General features: G+C 43.5%; 1 pseudogene; it reads left to right on the top strand.

The window, feature by feature from the left end:
- Positions 1-733: 733 nt before the first annotated feature.
- On the top strand, positions 734-17,341 carry LOC119379637 (uncharacterized; annotated as a pseudogene).
- The last annotated feature ends 38 nt before the right edge of the window (positions 17,342-17,379 follow it).

A 17,379-nucleotide genomic window follows, 5' to 3' on the forward strand; every position in this document is an offset into this window, starting at 1 on the left:
TATGTTTTCATGTTTCGCCGAACCCGGCTATCGCCACTATCGTATCAAGAATTCCATGTCACACTTACAACGAACGTTGCGCGCGTTCTCAGCGTGACATAGCATTAGACACTTTTAGTTGGGCGTACGTAACGAGCCCACGTACGCGGCACGATACGTTGCCTACGCTGCATGCGAAGCGCTCAACGACACTTTTAGTTCCCCGTATTGCCGTACCGAGATACGTTTGGTTCAACCGGACGTATGTTATTAGAAATAAAACAGCTTTTGGGTGCTTTTTAGCGCCCTCGCGTAGTAGCGGCCGTCATAATGGCCACTAGCATCGAAGCCAAGGCGAATCTTTTTTTTGGATCCATGGTCTACGTCGGTTTGTTCAGTTACGCGAGCTTTTGCATGTGCGTGCGCTGTTACCGTGTGTTTGGTCACGTTGTGTGCGTTTAGACAGACTGTGTTGACCATTGCTACTGTGCCCTTTTACTGTGGCCTTACCGTGCTGAGTTCTGCTGCGTGTGCGTGCGCTATTCGTGTGGTGTGGTGTTTTGCGCAGTTGCCGTGAAAGCAGCGCTTTTGCTCAGCTCGGCGCGCGCGCCTAAGGATGCCTCCGACGGGCGTGTTATCAAGTGCGCGCTTGTTGTCGGTCCTGAGTTGGGCGGAAATTGAGGACCTCATGTTGTCGCATAAAGAGCGGCGGCTGCTAAGGCATCAGTTTACGGTGGAGGAGCTTCGAGACGAAATGAGGCGAAGCAGGGAGGCTGAATTGGTCAGGTACCGTTCCCAATGTGGGCTCCTTGACATCGACGACATGGACTCTACAACGTTCAAACTCATGTTCCGGTTCCAGAAACATGACTTCAACGATCTCTGTAGTGCTCTGCTGGTGCCGCGGGAGATCACCACAGCACAAAACGTGAGGTTGTGTGGCCGAGAGGCTCTGTGCGTGTTGCTGCGGAGGCTGGCGTATCCCAACAGGTGGTGTGACTTAGAGGGGATTTTCGGGCGTCACTCATCAGTCATGTCAAGTGCTACTTCGCGTCTCATGGACCACATCCTGAGCACCTTCGGACATCTGCTGACAGACGTGAACAACCACGAATGGATATCGCCTGCCTCACTGAAGGAATTCGCCGGCGTAAGTCAGCGCTAATATACTACACATCTTCCTGACTGAACTATAATTAGTTTTTGTTTCTATTAAGCAAGACTGCTGCTAGTCTTTTTTTGTTTTCTGAAGGCAGGCGTTGCGTGATGCCGTGTTCTTGACTGGGCAGGGAGAGTCACTGAACACAAATGTGGCTCGAACTCCCGATAATTTAGTGGGTATAGGAAGGTAAAACAGGTATTCTGGTGAAACCATGTTGTCCCCTTCACCATTTAACGCAACTTCTGGTCATGGACGGCAAATAACGTACGTATTGATAATTAGGAGGCGTGCCAGATGTTATTGCTTTACGTGGCCTTCCAGTTATCACCATTAGGCTACAGCAAAATTTAATATTCAATTCGTTGTAGCGCTTAAACTGCTACAAATCTTCCAGTTTTGTTGCATTTGTAACTTAGAATAGGTGGCCAAGTGTGGGGTGAATTTTTGTTTTAAGAGCGATAATCACTGGAGGTTATTGGTATACAATATAAAGCACATCATTTTAGGCACATGATAGCATTATAAAGAAAGTTGTTATTCTTGATAAATAATTTTTATTGAAAGTGGGTCCTACGTCAACATTCCTAGCTCATGTTCGACTCATTACATTTCTTGTGCTTTTTTTAGGGGCATGGAAAATCATGCTTCGGCCCACGCAATGAACTAAAAGAAATAAAAATGATGAATACTACAAACATAGTCAATAAATAGCCAGAACAGTATGAACTAGCATTAGGGGCTCCTTCGTATAGCAGACAGCCATATTAAATGTTGCAGCGCGATTTTGCTTATTGAGGTGCAATACACACCTGCTAATGCGACAAAGCATGCAAAGTTTTAATGAGAAACATTTATATTAGCAAAAGACTTGTGACTGTTCGCGTGCAAAAAATACCACAAATGTAAGTTCTGAAAAAATAAATAAAAAAGTCTTCAAACAGGTGCAGTCCTTTCACCAGACCATCAGGAGCCCTAAAATTATTAATATTTTTCGCCAGTTTTATCGCGAACCTTACTACTGTGTGCTTTTGCTCAAGCGGCAACTGTGAATTTTTTTAGCATGCTTAGCAACATCACTCTATTGATGGGGTGCTTTTGCGCTGTAGTGCTGATTATTTGTGAGGTAAGCTTTGCATTCTAAAGACCTAGCTTGATCTGATTTTGTTTAAAATATCAAATCTGCTTCAGATGTCATCATTCAAATGACAGACTATGCCAACAAAAGAAAATTTGGTGGCTTACAGGCTCACATACATGTCCTTGAATGTGAACAATACATGTACCACGTTACAGGTTCACCTGGAGAGGACTTAATTACTTTATGATTAAAGATGACGTGTTGACAATGCTTTTAGAGCATTCTTACATCTTCACAGCTCACATGGTCTATAAATAACCAACAAAACACTATATATAAAGCTAATGTTATGATGCAGACAAGACTGGCGCTTTCAGTTTCGGTTTCATAGGTGATAGGTGGTCTAACATTTTTGCTTGTATGTTTTGAAAAAAAAGGAACTGCCTAGCCACAAGCTTTCGAATAACTTATCCAATAACAAGGCCATAAACCAAAAATGACACTTTGAAAACATTTGCTTTTTTTCACTTGCCGTCATACCTAAACACGCCATGCACAGTTATCCCGGTCTTGCTAATTCGTTCTACTGTAGTGTTAGTGCTATCATAAATAATTCATGCCCCCCCCCCCCACACTGCTTTGCATTAGAGGGAAGGCTTTATCTCCAAGTGTTATCCTGTGCTGTTTTCCAATGTGCAAAGATCATTTCATAGACATCTTAATCTCGCATGCATATGAATATGATTTCAAAAATGCATGCCTCATCATTCTTTGCTGCAGGCTGTTGAATACAAGGGTTCTCCCCTGCCCAATTGCTGGGCCTTCATCGACGGCACTGCCCGTCCAATTTGCCGTCCAAAAAGAAACCAGAAGCTTTAATATTCCGGCCACAAGAGAATGCACATGGTGAAATACCAATCGCTTATGTGCCCCAATGGCATTGTGTGCCAGCTTGATGGGCACTACCCAGGGAGCTGGCATGATGCAAGTGAGTTTTTCCGTTCACCCACAACACACACTTCACTGTCGAAGCAACTGTTATTGTACGATAAGACGAAGTGCAGAGGTATTCTACCACCTCTTTGTTACGGTGCGAACCCGTACCAATGGCAGGTTTGTCATTCATCAAATAGAAATTCTCATGTATGTGCATGATGATACAATATGCATTGCCACACAGTTATTTCTGTGACGCAGGGGCAATGTCTGGAGTCATATGTGCAACTGCATAGCACCTTAGCCGCATGTCGCTCCTATGCACTGTTCATTAACATGCAGTGACCATTGGGCAACAATTTGTCAGCCTTACCACTAGAGTATTGTCCTTGACCTGTGTTTCAAAACACGACGTCATTAGCCTGTGTATCTCATTTGTTTAGTTGCTAATTCTTCTCTTGTCATGTCGAGAGTACCCAAGGAAACGTAAACAATTATTTGTGTTTGTCTGCTCAGTGTGGCATTTGAGAAAGAATGTTTTTTAGAAAGTCAGGATATTTATGAACTCGGTCTACTTGCAGCACAGAATGCTTTGTTACATTTTATTATTAAATGTAGCACTTTGATCCGCATTATTTCTTCGAGATAGTGGGCAGCAATTACCAAGAAACAATGTTCACGCATGAAAGTGATGCATTCCAGTTTCTAGCTCATACACGTGGCAAAAGCAAGAAAATACCATGGCATACCAACACACACAAAGCTACATGACTTTATCAAAGCCATAATCATTGAATTTGCTGTAATTATGCAAGTGCAGTGTGCACTGGATATTGACACAGGGCACAAAGTTTCATGTTAAAGACGTTTATGTAAAACCAGGCGATGAAGTAATTTTATTTACATTCACATATCGATGACAAAGAAAGGCAGCAGCATCTAGGAACACTGACAGGATGTCCACTGTTTAGGGAAAGAGCATATGCAATTTTTGTTAGAAACAGTTACATGTACTGAACATTTTTTACATGCAGACGTCCCAAAAATTAACACTTGAAAATCGCAAGAAGTACATGTGTTTTCTTATTCTTATTTCCCTCTTTATGCAGGAATATTCCGGGAAACCGTGGTGTATACAAAGTTGGAGAGGCTCACTGCAAATGAGGACTTCGTGGTGTACGGGGACCCTGCGTACCCACTTCGCCCACTTCTAATGAAGCCATATGGTGGCTCACATCTGTCGCCTGCTCAGCAGGCGTTCAACTGCGGCATGAGTGCTGTCCGTGAGGCCGTATAGTGGGGATTCGGTAAAGTCCTTGCAGAATTTGCATTCTTAGACTTTAAAAAAAACCAGAAGCTTCTGTGGCAGCAAGTGGCTGCAATGTATAAAGTTGCCACCATACTGTCAAACTATCACACAACTATTTATGGCAGTCAAGTGTCCAGCTATTTCAGCCTCCAACCACCTAAACTGCAAGAATATTTGAAGCCAATGTGTCCATGATTACCTGTCATGTGTTTTTTGCATGCCTTACAGTAAGTGAAATTTACTAAAAAGCAAAACGATTTTTCATGGACTATAGTTAAGTACGATTTCACCCTCCTGAAAACAACTGTTACAGCAACACGACGCTTCGTAAGCGAGAAAACGCATGAAAAGAAAATGCTGGTGGCGACGCCACCTTGATATTCCTGCACCAAACACTGTGACTGAAGAAATTTCGAAGGTGTCTCCTGGGTCCTTCGTAGCTTCCAATTGGTAAAAATGGAGTACATTGTAATCTGTGGGTGCCATATTCTCAACACAAGCTTTAAAAAAATTTCATCGATCCAACGCCACAAAAATACCAAAAATATATTATGGAATTTCTTACGACATGCGTTGAGGTTCTGGCGCAAAATTTAAAAATGAAACCTCAATTTTGATGTTTTTCGCTGACAATGAACTTATGATAGTGAAACATGTGGCATTTAAGTTCTTAGAGTGCAAGTTGTCAATCTAGTCAATCAAGTCATTGTTCCTCTTTTGTGTCCCTTTAATAACACAGCTCCATGTACTTGTCTGGATATCACGAAAACTCCAGGTAAATCGCCACATATTAAAGGGATTGCCAAGACACGTTACATTCACTCACTCCTGTACGTGTTATTGTTTCCCTGTCCTACCTTAGCGTACTATTCCAAGTGCTGTCGGATCACTTCTTCATGCTCGCGTCTTCAGTTCACATTCGGCAGCAAGTGCCCTCATCGTTGGTCATATGTGCTTTTGTTCTGATGCGTATTTTTTTATCCATTTGTTGACTGAAACGACAGATTGTGTAGTGTTGTAATGTGATGTCCCCACTCCTGCCATGGCTCCCAACAGGCAGCCGGTAGCATCAGATAAAAAAAAGTTGGCAGGAATCGCTCAAATAACAACACACAGTGTCCCACTGGTACCGCAAGCCATGTCCTAGGTTTAACTTAATTTCTTGATTACTCTAATGCTGCTGTGTAGAATAGCAACAATCCAGGCATTCTCATCAAACATTTACCTTTCACTCTACATTTTCATTAGCTAGTGGTGACCCTTTAAAGTAATTTCACTTAGGAGTGGTGAAAGTCATGTATTAGGGCCCCACAGGGCAAATGCCGTGACCCAAAATCTCATTAGCATTCATTGAAGGGACCCTGGAACCATGTAACTTCGTGTTCTGCCTGCTGAGTGCTCTCATGCTTAAGAATCTCATTTTCTTTCATGACCTGTCGTATGTTAAAAGATTTCACATTGCTATGTTGTTCATTGCATAGGTATAGCCAGTAAGAACTATCATGCAATGTCTTGCACAGAGTGACAGGGCAGCTCGCTCAAGTGCTGTTGTTTTCTTGATTACATGGAAAGTGTAATCACTTTACTTTGCCTACATTACACCAAGTTGTGATTGTGTATTGCACGTTTGTATAAGCTAACGCAGTTTTTTGCGACGCTTGGATGTGTATCGAATGTAAACATTCGACATATGTCTGTTTGGTTGGGTATGTAAACTGGGTAACAATTTAAACTCCAACCAAAAAGCGCGTGAAGATGCGTAAACCGGACGTTTCGAAAGCAACTAGGTTCCTTCCTCAGGGAGGACTGGGGCTACGTTGCAGCGGCGTCTTATTCATTATCATTCTATTGTTGCCAATAATGATTGAAAATGTGTATTTTAGGTGCATGACTAGTCGAAGTTTCTGCATTGGGGTTGGTGTGCTTGAAACAAAGCGTGCTGTCATGTTGAGAATTTCACTTTCCTGGCCTACAGACATCCCCGCAATAAATTGATCCACTCTGAAACAAGGTAGTGTTTTTACGGAGATGGATCACGCAATGTGGCACTACAGCGTTATATTGTTTGTGTTATGGTGAAGCTTCAGTAAGTTGTGACTGTGTGAGAAGGCAGTGCAATATATCGTCACTATGTGATGAAGACAGGACTTTTCCACTTCTTTAATGAGGCATGACCTGTAATCCAACTGTGGAGTCTCCGAGAAAAGTTAGTCAACTTACATTTTTACAGTAACTTCTGTCTGGAAGTGTTATCTTGCCTCTAAAGCATCACTCTTCAAAGATAGCCTGACACACTTGTGATAAAGCACTAGTGCCAATTTTAGCAAGTACAATTCATTTAAGTGGAGTTTCATTTCTTGAAACTGCCTTAGGCGAAATAAATTTTCTGCGGGTGGCCTTGCCTATTGTGATTGAGTGCATGAACTGTGGTTGTTTGTTATAACATATGCAATGTGTCGTTTACAGTGTACTTCTTATTGTTGTTTTATATGCTATTTGCTCCTGTTTTCTCACTTGTGATTGATGTACCCCTGATTAGAACATAGAAATGGTTCACAGTACGTATAAATAATTTTTACCACATTCCATCTGTTTGATTGCAGCTTACAAAGTTACGATCTGCCACAATGCACAGCACACTACAAGTAAATACGTATCAAGTGCAACATTAAAATCATAATAAGATCTAAGAGACACCCGTGCCAAGAAAAGTATAGGGGATGTTTATAGAAGTGATTGTAGTGTAAGTGTTAAAAAAATGGACAAAAAGATAACTTTTCCATGGGCAGGGAACGAACCTGTGACCTTCGAATAACGCATTCGATGCTCCACCAACTGAGCTACCATGGCGCCTATCCCAGTGTCCACATTTTGGGGTATATATGAGCATTTAAGGGTGGGAATGTCAGTCAGTGCTGCCAGTAGCGATGACGGCAAGTGTGGAACTCTTTTTCTGCCTGTTTAGTGTCACGCACTACGTCATGGCAAACGTTTCTTTTTGCGCACTTTTCTTTCTTCACATTTACAGTACAATTACTTCTAATAACATCCCCTACACTTTTCTTGGCATGATTGCTTGTTAGATCTCATTATGAATTTCATTTGACACACGATGCATATTTACTCAACTTGCACTACGCTATGTATTGTTACATATCATAATGTGTCGAACAAAGAAAAACGAGCCCTTGATAAACACTTCTTTTCTGAACTCCCATGAACAGTTGTTTATATGATGCCAAAATAGTACACTGAAATGATAGTATTCAATATGGAAGCCAAGACTTCCTCTGCATACATGGCGACGCCACATACATCGGCGAAACAGACAGGAAGCGGTCAACGAGGTTCAAAGAGCACAAAGGGGACGTCGCCAAAGCCACCCATGCCACGCATTCCAAGAGCGAAATCGTCGAACACTGCTGGACGACGGGGCATGCCTTCGACTTCAGTAATGCGACGACGCTGGCTCGGGAACAAAGGTGGGGCAAGAGAAAGCTTCTCGAGTCGTGGTTCATCCGCCGTGACAGGTCGGCGTGCAACAGCAACCGTGGCCCCCTACCGGATGTGTACAGAGACATACGAGACTAGAAAGAGACTGGGTTACCTTCGCTCATTCGGTGCCAGTTCATACTGAAGATGCCACCCGCATAGGTGGCGAAACGTCTGTGTAGTTTTTGTTATATTTTGTTGTGTTAAGTCGGAGTATCTATATTAATCATGAACTCTCCCGGCTTTTGGAACATTTTTGCATACATGGCAGGGCTGGGCAGAGATACCCGAAAAAGTATTCCGGAATACAGATATCGAAATACACGGTTTGGAAGTCTAAAGTACAGATACTGAGATACATTTGTAATTGACGTAACAGCATATATCAGAGATACTTTTGCAAAAAGACGAAAAAACCCGCATTTCCCCGAAGGGGAGTATGAGGAAGTGCGAAGCACGGGGTGATGCTATGAGGGGGCGCGCGACTAAACTGCAGAGCCGAGCGAAGGAGACGGCAGCGAGAGCACGCGCCAGCCGACCCACGGAGGTCTGGCCGTTTTTAAGTGCAAAGCACTTTTACTGATGATGATGATCTGTCTTCCGAACTCGTTCCAAAGAACCCGCAACGCGTTCAACTTGTTGGCGGCGTTGCGCACGCCCGAGATGGGGCTCAGGTTCTTGTCGAACCACAGTTGATCGCACACCACGCAGCTATATCCAAAGCTGCGGTCCAGGAAGTCTCGCTTGAAGCGCGCGTCCGGCCGATCGAATTCGAGGGCCCGCGCTCGCTCAGGCATCGCGCGTCCCCGCGCCAGATCGGCTTCGGGGTGCTCGGCTCGCTTCGCACGCTTTCGTTCGGCGTCTCGCCGCCGGCCTTCATCACCACAGGCAATGCGCGGGGCGCGCGCAGCCACGGAGCGGAGGGCGGAGCGCGCGCAGTCACGTGTGGCGTGACGTCGCTGCGCCGTTGCTACAGACGCTCCTCTCCGCTCCTCGCGCCGTTGCTATGGGACGGCGGATTCAGGGCCGCTTATAAAGTGCATTCGCACTTAAAAAAGTATTCCGGAACACAGACACAGCAATACAGATTGAAATACTTTTCTCTATGTCGGGTATTGTCATACTCCGTGCAGACATTCGTTGTGAGCAGCATAATATTTAAAATGTGCAGCGCATTGAAACATGCAATTAAATTTATTCATTATTTCAGCACAGACTTTTCAGACTCTGAGCGCCGTTGAGGCAGTACAAAGGAGGCTTACACGGCACATAATTGGTAATAACGACATATTTACACATATCAGTTGCAATAAAAAACTATGCTTTATGAGAGCAAGAGTCACGCGCATTTCACACCGAAATCGGGATACTTGGCGGCAACAGCATTAGCTATGCTAGAAGTAGCATAGTTCAAGCGAAGCGCTGGAACCATAAACAAACGAATTGAGAAAAGGTATGCTTTTATTCACAGCGTTCACCATGTGTTTGTGACTAAAAAAAAATAAAAAAAAATAATAAGGCTCCTGAATTCCTTGCTGCCGCTGTAATGATGGCGCTTCATTCAACGACCTTCTACTTAGTAGACTAGCAGTTCAGGCTAGTGGTTTTCCAGTTTTGCTAAAGTGGCCTAGCATGAAGCAGAAGGAACACATAAACAGTGAAGAGGAGCACTTACTTTCAGTTGAAGGTTTAGTGTTTTCTTGAAACATAGAAAAAGCAGAAAGAAGAGCGAACAAAACAAGGAATGCGAAAAAAAAACACAAAAGAGACCTCCTTCCAGTTGCCGTGTAGCCACGCTGGCGTATTCCAGAAATGCTTTGGAGAAAGAAGCTGGAAGACGCCGCCTGCTGTGGTGTTGTTGGCTGAGTATTGAGTGGTTTTAGCTTTTGTGTCCCTAGTCGAGTATCTGCTTTTGATTTTATCTCAATCTTCGGTGCCGATGTCGACCAATTCTCCTGGTCAGGCGCGATCCGCCTGGTCAGCGTCACTGCCGTCTAATGACTTACCGCTAGACTTGTTTTTCCGCAGTGGTGTCAGCAGCATTCCTGTTGCACTGGTGCCCACAAATGGAGGTTTCATCAGGCTCACTAACCCCCAGGCTGTCCAGAAGGAGCTTAAAGCCACGTCAAACCATTTTCAGACCATCACCGACGTGCGCCAATTCGGGCGTGGAGGCATAGTGTGTAGGTCACCAGACCAGACCTGTGTGCAGGATCTGCTTAAGTGCAGCTCGTTTGCTTCAACCCCGGTGAGTGCTTTTATTCCGCCTCACCTTGCGTGTACTAAGGGCCTCGTACGGGGTGTCGACTCCAAGTTAAGTCCAGCCGAGACACTAGACAGGCTTTCTGGAGCAGGTGTCATTTCCGTTTACAGATGTAATCGCATTATTAACAACGAGAGGATCCCAACTGAATCTGTCATTGCGACATTTGTGGGCACAACATGCCCGTCCGAAATAAAGTTATGGCCTCTCATCTTTCGCGTAGAGCCCCTCGCTTCTCGTCCAATTCAGTGTAAAAACTGCTGGAGGTTCGGCCACAGTGCGGGAGGATGCAAATCAAACCTTCGTTGCCGTGCCTGCGGAGAGAGCCATTCTTCAAGCGACTGCTCCGCAACATCAGAAAAGTGTTGTCTCTGCGGAGGGAGTCACTCTGCAGACTACTCCGACTGCTCTGCTCGTGCTCAGGAAGTACAGATACTAGAAATTATTGACCGCCGCCGCTGTTCGCGAAGGGAAGCTGTTGATATGGTTAATGACAGGGCCTTCGGATATTCTGGTGTTGCAGCACGACACACTTCAAATCTAGATTCTAATCTATCGCAGGCAATTGAATCTGCTGTGGAGAAGGCAATGACTAAGGCTATGGATAAACTAATATCCAACCTATCCGAATGTTTCATGCAAATGATTTCAAATCAGATGACGCCAGGAATCCAGGTTACTACAGCGCCTGAGTCAACTGTCACCATTGACACCGCTGAACTACATAGGCTAGTGCTGGACAAAATTTCTGCATCTGCAGATAAGGCTAAGCAGTCTGTAGCACGAGTGCAATCAGACCGTTCTACGCCTCAGCCAAGCACAAGTGATGCCACAGACATGGAACTTGATGCTCGAGCTCATAAACGTGCAAGATCCCCTATTTCTGCTGCTCTCAAGTCAAAAACTAAAAAGACTGAATCGTTGCTTACGAATAAAGACAACGGCAAGGAAGCGGCAAGCGCCTCTGCGGTGCGCTCACCACCATTGGTCAGTTAAGGGTACTTCACTGGAACTGCCGATCTATATTCTCAGCCTCAACCGACTTAAATTACCTTTGTAATCAACTTAACCCTGATATTGCAATTCTCCAAGAAACCTGGCTTACACCGAATAAAAATTTCTATCTCGCTGGTTTTCGTTCTTTTCGATTAGATCGCCAAACACGTGGCGGTAGTTTAATGATTCTGGTATCAAGTAAAATATGTCATAGGGCGCAAATTTCTTTCAGAATGTTGGACTCTGATTGTGAAATTATAGCATTAGATTTGTGTCTTCCAGGCTACCACCCTTTTTCGATCGTAAATTGTTATTTCCCCACCGGTGTACAAAGTACGAGCCACCTCGACAGCGTTTTGACAGCCTGTAGAAAGGAAATTGTACTAACAGGAGAATTCAATTCACATCATTTGTCTTGGGGGCTTAAAACAGATTTGTGTGGGAGGCGACTGTGGGAGTGGACCATTGACAAAAATCTTTCGTGTATGAATAAAGGGCAGGTAACATTTGTTCGAGGTCAGACTCGCTCAGTGTTAGATTTAACGTTCTGCACAAAAGCGATCAATATTTTATCATGGTCCGTGGTTGACTCGGCAACTAACAGCGATCACCTTCCTGTAGTTTTTGATATTACTTGCCCAATAATAACTTTAGATCAGCCAGCACGCATATATGTCAATCACAAGAAATTTCAAAGCTGTCTGCGTTCTGCTCTTTTAAAACTTCAGAATGCCAGTGGTCAGGAAATTGCGTCTAAGATCGGCTCAATACTAGACGGATCTCGGAAAAACTCCGAGTTCGTTATCCCATCGAGTAAACGATCCTCTTCTCGTTGGTGGACTGATGAATGTACGCGCGATTATAGAAGACGAAAAGCTGCCTGGAAAAAGCTCCTACATAATCAATGCCCAACAAATTGGAAAGACTATCAGTTTCTCGCTGGCGTATTTAAGCGCACTGTTAACCGCGCAAAAGAAGAATATGACATTAGACATTATGATTACCTTTCCAAGTCAAAAAATAAGCGTGCTTTGTTTGCGTACCTTCGAACAAGAAAAGTACTGCCAACGCCTTTAACATTGGAATCTTGCATCTTGACGCCGCAAGAAATGAGCACTTCACTGGAAGAGATAGCCAAAGGTTTAGAACGTCGCTTTACCACTAATCTATCGGCTATTCGCAACATGTCGGTATCTTCGCATGATTTTCTGGCAATTTCTTTATATGAATTGACTCAGACTGTATTATGTCTACCGAACACTGCTCCTGGACCAGATGGAATTACGAATTCAATGCTAAAAGTTTTACTTCAGGAATCGCCTAACGTTCTTTTAGAACTTGTGAATTATTCCTTAAAGAATGCATGGATACCCTTGGAGTGGAAAATTGCTAAAATTATATTGCTGCTTAAGAAACAAGATGGAGGGTATATTTTGGATAACATAAGGCCAATCGCCTTGACGTCAAATCTAGTGAAATTAATTGAGAGAATTATACATACTCGAATCAATGATTTTATTGACGAGAGATCTATTCTAAGTCCCTGTCAAATCGGGTTCAGGGCTGGGTGTTCAATTTGGAATGCCCATGTTGATTTAGAAAGTCGTATACACTTAGCACGACTGCGTAATAAATATGCGGCTTTAGTTACTTTAGACATCGCTAAAGGATATGATACTGTAGAACATGGTATTTTATTGGATCGATTGGAATATCTAAATTTTCCGGCATATATAGTAGCGTGGATTCGGAAATTCCTTGTGGACAGAAAATTTTATTGTTTTAAAAGCGGTTTTTCATCGACTACCCATACACAAACGAGAGGAGTACCGCAAGGCTCAGTGCTTTCCCCGGTGCTATTTAATATACTAATGAGCACCATTCCACGACACGAGGAAATAACAACTTATGTGTATGCTGACGACATCGCGTTCTTTGCAACGGCAGATAATATCCAGACATTATATGAACGGATGCAGACTTACCTTAATACCCTGGAGATCTGGCTCGATCACAATCACTTTTTGCTTAATCCGAGTAAATGTCCCTTCTTGTTTTTCCACTGCAATGCCCTGTGCACATCTCACTGAGTTACCATTATGAGGACATACCACAGGTGGAGTCTATTAAGTACCTTGGGGTAATTTATGATCAATCCCTTAACTGGCGACCCCACATCGAATATACAGCTGGAAAAGGTGCGCGTGCTGTTGGCATGTTGCGTAGGCTAAGCAACTACCGCACAGGTTTGAGAAGAGACACACTATTAATGATCTATCGCATGTACGTTCGCCCTATCTTGGAATTTGGCTGCGTACTATTCTCTGGTGCCCCAGCCTATAAGATACGGCCTTTAATTCTTTTGGAAAGGGAAGCGCTGCGCTTATGCCTGGGCCTTCCTAAAACTGTTTCTAACAACGTTCTGTATCTAGAATCGAGGGTTCCTTCTCTTTCGTGCCGGTTTCGCCTTCTGACTGTTCAGACATTCTTAAGAATTTACGAGTCACCACTACGACAATCAGAAACAGCTTTTATTTCCAATCCAGAATTATTTTTTGGGGCTAGATGGCCGCGATTTCACACACCCCAAATTATATTTGCACAACGTTTACTGGACCCTTTGAACGTACATATCTGCGTTATAACCCCGCCTCGTGATAATTCGTACCCTGTGGATATCCAATTTGATGATATTTTTCCTAATAATGCAAAACTACTCCCCCATCATACTTTAGACGGTTTATTACAAGAACATCTGCAGAGCATTAGCACTAACATTATTATTGCTACAGATGCATCACAGTGCGACGAAAAGTCAGGTGTTGGTATATTTAGCCCGAATTTGGACTGGTCTTATTCCCTTCGACTACCCAACTTCATACCCGTTTTTGTGGCTGAATTTCTGGCAGTAGTGCTCGCATTGCGCAAGTTAAACTCGACAATTACATCTGCCGTTATAATCACAGATTCCCTATCCCTTTGTGCTGCACTTTCTGCTGGGGTTGACTCCCACGTAATAAAGGCGTTTCGTGCACTGGTACCCGTGCATTTGAGAAACGTTCGCTTAGTTTGGGTTCCTGGACATAAAGGGTTGCTCCTAAATGAAATTGCCGATTCCTTAGCGAAGTCGTCGATTAATGGACCGATTTTACCTTCTTTTCCAACATCCGCTTATGTGACGGCTGCGCGATTTCGCAGGCGTAGCATTATGGAAGTTTCTGCAGACACAGCACTCACAAGTTCCACAGAATATCGGCACTTATTATATCCCTGGCGGAGGTCATTTTGTCAAACCCGTAAACTGGAAGAGTCAATTACGAGGCTACGATGTCGTGTACCGAGGCTAAATTTCTACCGACACAGGTCTGCTCAGGCACCTTCTCCACTGTGCGCTTTCTGTGGTGAGCTAGAAACAATTGATCATTTCTTTCTGACCTGCAGGCGATATACTACAGCACGAAAAACCCATTTGGAAAGACCTTTACGTGCTATAGGATTGAATTTATCTGTGCCGGTGCTTTTGTCTTTTGGAGCCTCTATTTCTGGGTTCTCCAATGCGAAGGTTTGCGTGGCTGTGAGGGATTACCTCAGTGAAATCAATCGGTTAACTAGCTAATCTATATTACTATTCTTCTGTGTCAACACATGTATATATTTAAAAAAAAATTCGGGCATTGATTTATTTTATTTCGTTATTGTTATTTCTTTATTTATTTTTCATATTTGATCAAGTGTCAAAATTTCCTATCAAATTTATAATTTTTCTATTCTGTAACCTCCCCTCTAAAGAATTATAACATTTATAAAACCACTCAAGTCTTGGCCAATCCCCCACAGTGGGTGTGAGCCAAAGTTGCAGGTGAACAAGAACAAGAAGCACACGGCACCACACACCGAATTCTTTGGGTGGTTTGTGGCTTCTGCGACAAGCTCCAGTTTCTCAAATGGGCACTGCGAAAAAGAAAAGAGGGAAAAAAAAGAGCAAAAAAAATTCTGCTCGTTGAATTGGCATGGCGGAAGACATTTTAAAAACGACGCTGTTGGTCGGCACCCATTGTGCAGTATACAATGCTCCTCACAATCGAAATATCACTGCTGGAATTCAAAATGGCAGTATAACATTGTTGGCAAGCTCAAGCAGGGGATCATTCAAACACATTCCAGCTCTGCCTCAAGGTGCACAATGGGATGCGGGTAGCAAAGCGACTAGCTTGCTTTCAAGAAGGTAGGAGTCAGTTTCGCTTTCAGCAGAAAATGTAGAAATGGTGGGTGCATATCTCGCCGCAGACTGCCAAAGTCACAGCAGAATTTTTTTTTTTCCATTGTAAACACGTCTCAGCTCATTCCCCCCCCCAAAAATTAACGAGATACTCGTATCCACTTCCATTGTAAACACACACGTCTCAGCTCATTTCCCCCCAAAAAATTAACGAGATACTCGTGTCCTGGATAGTATCGCGATACGGCCGATACATCGTAAAGGTATTTCACTACTGAGATACAAATACATTTTTCAAAAGTATCTCGACACAGCAATACACATACTCAAAAGTATCTCTGAAATACTATCGCAATACTCTTTTATCGCGATGCTGCCCAGCCCTGATACATGGTGACTTTGCATGAATATTCAATTTTGAAGTGCACAATAAATTATTACTTATAACACAAACAATAAATACAATATTTGGAATTTCGGACCTGTGCTTACAGGTATGCACCATGACTTCCTTATGCCACTTCTAACATCTACTGTACATTATTCCTTGGCAGTAGGCCATGCAGAATGCTTAAGAACGCTTCCTGCTGCGCAGCAAGAAGACGACGTTCTTCAGCCCGTTCTCGCCTTTCTTCTTGTTTTTCTTCGGCCCGCATGCGCCTTTCTTCTTTTCTCTCTTCTGCCCGTGCTCTGCGGTCCTCTTCCCTTTCACGGGCCATCATAATTGCTAGCTCTTTCTCCCAAGCTAGCCATTTTTCTTCTAAAGCAACTTTGCTTTCCTCCAAAGCAAGCCTGCGTGATTGCATCAGCATTTCTTTTTCTTTCATGATCAGCTCGTGCTTCATTCTTTTCAGCAAAAATGCATGGTCAGCCAGTTCTTGCTGTCTTTTTCCTGCATGGTGGTAGTCATCAAAAAATAAATCAGGCAAGTTTTTCAGGGCACTTCTCATAATTTTTGCTCCATCGTGTTGCCCTTTCAAAGTTATATCTACATTATGTCCTTTGCCTTACGATGTGCATTTCTAATGCCGAGGTGATTCCTAGCTTTACTATCACATGTTATGTTTTGGCAGTGTTGTGTTGAAATTAATTAGAACGAATCAATCACTTGCAAGTGCTGGTGACACCCTGAGCGTTCTAATGACACACTTTTGTGAAACACAACCTCCTTAAGTACACCGATGCAACTCCATGTCAGACAAAACATGCTGTCGAACCCCTTTGGGCTCCACCGAACCTGCTTTCTCATTCATTTTACTTTGGCTGTCGTTACTTTTTGCTGCATTTCAAACACAAACCACATATCAGTACGTGTGGAAGTGGGCCTAGAATATCAGCCATGCTTGTTCATACTTCATAATTTGAATAAGAGAGAGCTCAGCTAGTCACCACGTATTTATGCTAACAAGACAGGGTGTGCCAACACAGGTACAAGAGAAAAGACACCAGAAACGTCGTTAGATGTTTTGACTTCTCTATTGTTTCTGTGTTTGCATACCTTGTCCTAGCATTAATATCTGTGCACATTACACTCTCCACCACCTTTTTCTTGAGTGCATGTCACACGCATAGCCAGGAATATTTTTCGGGGGAAGCCCACTTATTGAAGGCTCTGAAGAACACCTACTTTCATTATTTATTTTTGGTAAAACACCCCCCCCCCCCCATCCAGATTTCGAGGGTGGGGCTACGGAACTCCATCAGGCTACAGGCCTAGTACATATCTTAACTTATTGATTGTGTTGTCTCACTGCAACAAACTGCTGTGGGGTGATTCGGCTGTGTTGTGGCTACATTACTTTAAGGTCAACTCGAAACAATGCTGAGTGGAGTCCACGCAACACTGATTGAAGTAAGGGTTTGCCACTTTGGGTCAGCCCCTGTAACTGGCATTTGTGCAGGAGTGATTGTCCTGCCAGTACGCCTACTCTCATTATGGGTCGCA

Source organism: Rhipicephalus sanguineus, chromosome 1 (genome assembly GCF_013339695.2).
Source record: "Rhipicephalus sanguineus isolate Rsan-2018 chromosome 1, BIME_Rsan_1.4, whole genome shotgun sequence".
NCBI lineage: Eukaryota > Metazoa > Arthropoda > Arachnida > Ixodida > Ixodidae > Rhipicephalus > Rhipicephalus sanguineus.